Raw genomic sequence first — 5140 nt, 5'->3', positions numbered from 1 at the left:
CTACCTCCACTTGCTGGCAGCCATGTAAACTGGTGGGCCTGTAAAAGAAAACTCATTAGCTTATTCAGTCAGTTCCACCAATATTTACTATGAGCCTGATATTTCTATAGGATAAATTTCTAGCACTGGAAATATTGGATCATAGGGTTTGGCAAGTTATCTTTTAGTAGATACTGTCAAGGTGCATTTCAAAAATTTTATACAAATTTTCACTTTTAGCAGGAACGTGCAAGGACCTACATCCTTTTCAATACTATCATCCTTTTCAAGCTTTTAAACTGCTCAACTATGATGGAACAAATAATTATTGTTTCAATAATCAATACATGCTAAACATCTATATTTTGGGCAAATTAAGAAGTTACTGTTACTTGGCCTCTATAGTTTTTCCATGTAACCCGCAATCATCTTCAAAATGCTCTTTAGACCATTTCTCAGGGCCTGCCATGTGCCCTATCTGGGAACACACACCAAGACATATGTCTGATATTTATTACTTCATAGTTTATATATAGGAACTATGATAGAAATTGATAATAGGTGTGACTATTATCACACTAGCCAGACTATTATATCACTAGCCAGATACAAAGAAATAGCTGAATCACCCATCAAAAGACACAGATGAAGAAAATCTTTTTCGGATAACAAGACTAGAAGGTGTAGTAGATCTGACCTGGCTTGCTACTTGGCTGTTTCATTCACACTATGTACAAATCACATTTTCCAAATGGTGATAACAGCATCACTAATACTGTGGCTCAAGTAATATAATCACTTTGCCAGATGACTTAACATTGGTTCAAGCCTCAAAATGGGTGTGGCATGATTTCCAATTGGGAAATGCAACAACTGTAATAACATCATCTAAGCCAATCATTTCAGTAGTTGATTCTGAATACAATAGCCAACAGATCAGTTTGGCACACAAACATAAGTGTCTGTTTAAGAGAAGTCTAGTACTTACCTAGTTGGACCAGCTGATTCCCTACTCCTTCTGAGCACATTGGAAGATTCTACATCCCCATGTAGATTCTACATCACCGTGATTCAGTCTGGTCAATGAACTGTGAGATGAAATGAAACATTTCATGACATTTAATTGCCAACATGAGAATACCCACTTTCTTTTCCCCTCCCATAGAGACAGAGGAAACATGTGGAGATGTAGATGCCACAAGTCAGAGCAGCAGTCATCACATGAAGGAAAGCTGCCCCAGAGTGCCACCCGGACTGACGATGGACAAGTCGACAGGTGACTACTTTTGCTGTAGTCAACCACAGATTATAGCAGTTTGTTACCATAGCATAACTGATATGGCATCCCTTGACTTACATGGATCTGTTAAACCACCGGGGGGAGAAGTGGCAGAATGGTCAACTGAGAATCAATTCCTAAGTGTTTCTTATGTGCTGGGTACATGCACAATGCAAAGATGTCTGAAATATTTTCAAACTATCACTGTCTTTGTTGTCTTCTTTGACCTCTCTCCTTCCCCTCTTCTACACACAATGGGCTGAACTTCCGCTTGGGTGCTCTTACCACACTTTTTCCTTCCCCCTCATGCTCAGCCTTTCAGCTAGATTGAACCACTGGCAGTACTGTGAACAGGAGAGAGTCTCTCTCCAAGCCTTTATCAATGCCACTCTTTGTGCGGGTAATGCCACTTCCCTCCTCCAGCCCCTCGCGTGGCTAGCTCTTACTCATCCTTCAGGTCTCAGGATTATGACGTCAAATTTCCTTTACTCAAAATAAAAAAAAAAAAGGAAGGAGGTACTTGTATGTAGCAAATTTAGACAGGTATGCAAAAACTTTATATATAAAAATCTACCCAAATGTAAGGTATATGTTCATTCAATAACAATTATTGAATACTTAAGTGTGCCAGACTTTATGCTGGTTGTGAGAATTTGTGTATACATTATTTAATATTTAACTTTTAGGCAGAAATAAAGTGTAACCAGGATTACATAACTATAATAAGGAATTGAAGTTCATTTGGCCATGGTTAACTACGGTTTCACTGTACTTTCAGATATTAGTAATGTTACTTCTTTTTCTCTAGATCTTTAATAATCTTTAAAGTCTCTCCTGGTGAAGTGTGTCATTATAAATTGTGGCTTTCTCAGATTTTGTCTCAGCATGCTCTAGATTCTTAAAAGTTACAAATATACATGCACAACTATGTACACACTTGGATACAGACTATGTCTCTATATAATTATGAGTAACTTCAGCTACTACCTAATGTGAGATACTATGTCACAGATATGGCCTGTGTATCTATAATAATACCTATTTACTAAGTCAGTCTAATCTAGAAATTGACTTTCTTAAGTAACAATATGCAATTATTATATCTTCTGAGATCAACTACTTTTCCTGAGCTTATGAAGATTTTATTATTTTTTTTAAAGATTTATTTATTTTATTTATACACACACTGGGTACAGTCAGAAGCGGGGGAGGGTGAGAAAATTCACCAGAGCCAGAGCGGGGAGCAGAACAGACAGAATGATGAAATACACTGCTGAGGGGGAGCAGCGGGCACAGCAGGAGAGGTCAGTGTGCCATGTGGGACCCTCGCCGGCTGGCTGGGCATCAAACCGGCGCTGCAGAGGCCGCAGGCAGCTTCGCAGCCCAGCGCTCAACCGCTGCACCACCAGGGAGGCCCCACTTATGAAGATTTTAATAAATCAATTAATGAATGAGTAAATGTAGCTGTATATACTTTAATCTCTCTGTGTCTCAGTTTCCTCACATGTCCAATGGAGTAATAATAATGCTAATTCCGTAGGTATTTGATGAAGAATGATATAATAGATACAAACAGGCTGATCTATGATAGTGTTCAAGATATAATAGCTGTTGTTCTTTAAATGTATATGTAAGTTTGTACGCCCTTTATTTGTGGTAATATTATCTCAACCAGTCATATGGCAGACCTTCACAGCATAGTCAGAGGATGATAACGGAGATGACTAAGGCAAGAAGCCAGAGAGGAAAAGAGGCCCCACTGAAGTGTGGATGACCTAGAGTTATCCTATGTCAGGAATTTTTATAATTGATTAGTACTAGTTGACCTTTTATATAAACCTAGGGTATTTTGAAAAAAAAAAACAAAAAACTATCCATAATATAAAGCTACTGAGGACATGAATGTGAATTGATGTTCAAAAGTATTCTCTTTCAAGTGTCCATCTTCTTGTCCTCATTCAAGGACACCCAAGAGGCCATTCAGAGTCATTCACTGTCACTCTAATGTAGTCTTAAGAGTGTGGACTCAAACTAAATTACCTGCACTCAAGTGCTGGAGGTACCACTTGATAGCGACATTGTCTCAGGCACTTTATTTAAACTCTCTGTGCTTTGACTTCCTCATCTGTAAAGTGCCCACAATAATAGTAGCTCCCGGGGGAGCGCTGAACCACCCTGGGCATACAGTGAGAGGTTCCTGAGCACTTGCTGGTCTGGGAGATGCCCAACTTCGGCTGGAGCCCCTCCACCTGGTGGAGATGCACTATTACAATGGCTGGGTTTCATTTCTGATTCCCGAATGTGGGGTGCTATCAAGAGAAACAAAAACCTCATCATGTAAACTAGACCCTATTACTTTGTGAAGAATTTACCTCTCTGTGAGTTCATTACACAACAATTCATAATATTTCCATCAGGGTAGGCTCGTGCTGTGCACCCACACAACCACAAACATGGACGAGGACAGCACAGTTGCCCTGCTGCTCAAGGAAAAAATAATTTGTCACTGGGTAAAGACACTTATGAAGAAACTGGGCTTCAGTGTCGTCCATCTCAGGATTCCAGCAGAAAAATCATGAAATATAGTTTTCATTGATTTGATGGAGTTAGCCTTTCACCCAAATTGTAAGAAGTATGAAATATCTTCATCCTTCAAACTGAAAGTTGATAGTCTGTTGGCTTGGCATCAGACAGGTGCAGAAAAATCAACTCTGATGTCATACTTTTCCGGTTAGCATATTCAAGAGCATCAGCCAAAACCTGAGCACAGTGATAGATCTGCACAGCGATGGATCTGCAGTACCAGGTGCTGTGGAACGGGCCCCTGGGGGCAAGAGGAGGCAGCTGGGGAGTCCTCCAGCGCTACTCAGCTCCTGCAGAGTCTGGAAGCCGTCTTCAGCAGCACAGACCTAATAACTTCCTGTTGACCTGTTGTTGTCCCAGCCAAGCAACATTGAAGCAAAGGCATATTTATGCCCTATCACAGGCTTCATCCTTCCAGAGAAGACCTGCTTCCTGTTGAAGCAGCTGACACTACTTTGATGAACCCAAGTTATATCCTTGGGGTACGCTGTGGGTTCAAGGATTTGGGGACAGCCCTGTCTCCTGGAGAGAAAATGGATATGGTTTTCCCTAAGAAGGAGAATATTTATACAACTTTGAGATTTTTTTTAAAGATTTATTTATTTATGAATTCAAGAACTGGGGGACAGGCTGGAGGTGTGGGGGGTGAGAGGATTCACCAGAGACAGAGTGGGGGAACAGAACAGGTGGATTGACTGAAATACACTGCTGAAGGGAGCAGTGAGCTGTCAGGACTACTGACTCCAGATGGTTGTTGGGGTTCATGAAAACTGTCCACCATAAAAAGTAGAAAATTTAAAAAAAAGTAGCAAACCATAAAATATATAGAAGGAAATATAGGCACAACACTACATGACATGCACCTCAAGGACATCTTTACAGACACATCACCCAAAGCAGTGATAGTGAAGGCAAAGATAAACAGCTGGGACTACATCAAATTAAAGAGCTTCTGTACAGCAAAAGAGACAGTAACCAAAACAAAGAAACCCCACCGACTGGGAGAAAATTTTTGCACACAACACTGACGATAAAGGACTGATCACAAAAATCTACAAAGAGCTGATGAGACTCAACAAAAACAAAGAAAAAAATCCAGTCAAAAAATGGGCAGAAGAGCTAAAAAGAAACTTCTCTGAAGAGGAAATGGAAATGGCCAACAGGCATATGAATAAATGTTCAACATCACTTGTCATCAGGGAAATGCAAATCAAAACTACCATGAGATACCATCTTACACCAGTGAGAATGGCACATATTAAAAAAACTAGCAACAACAAATGTTGGCGAGGGTGCGGA

The 5140-nt window shown here is 40.2% G+C and overlaps 1 pseudogene across 1 annotated transcript; it reads left to right on the top strand.

Annotated features, from left to right (window-relative positions):
- The first annotated feature begins 1239 nt into the window (after positions 1–1239).
- Positions 1240–4394, top strand: LOC311187700 (ribonuclease P protein subunit p40-like; annotated as a pseudogene). The gene is made up of 2 exons: positions 1240–1255; positions 3479–4394. The product of its transcript is annotated as a ribonuclease P protein subunit p40-like (transcript).
- Positions 4395–5140: the final 746 nt, after the last annotated feature.

Source organism: Talpa europaea (genome assembly GCF_964194135.1).
Source record: "Talpa europaea genome assembly, chromosome: X".
Taxonomy (NCBI): domain Eukaryota; kingdom Metazoa; phylum Chordata; class Mammalia; order Eulipotyphla; family Talpidae; genus Talpa; species Talpa europaea.
Note: the sequence above shows the minus strand (reverse complement) of the source record. Positions and strands in the feature narration are given on the sequence as shown.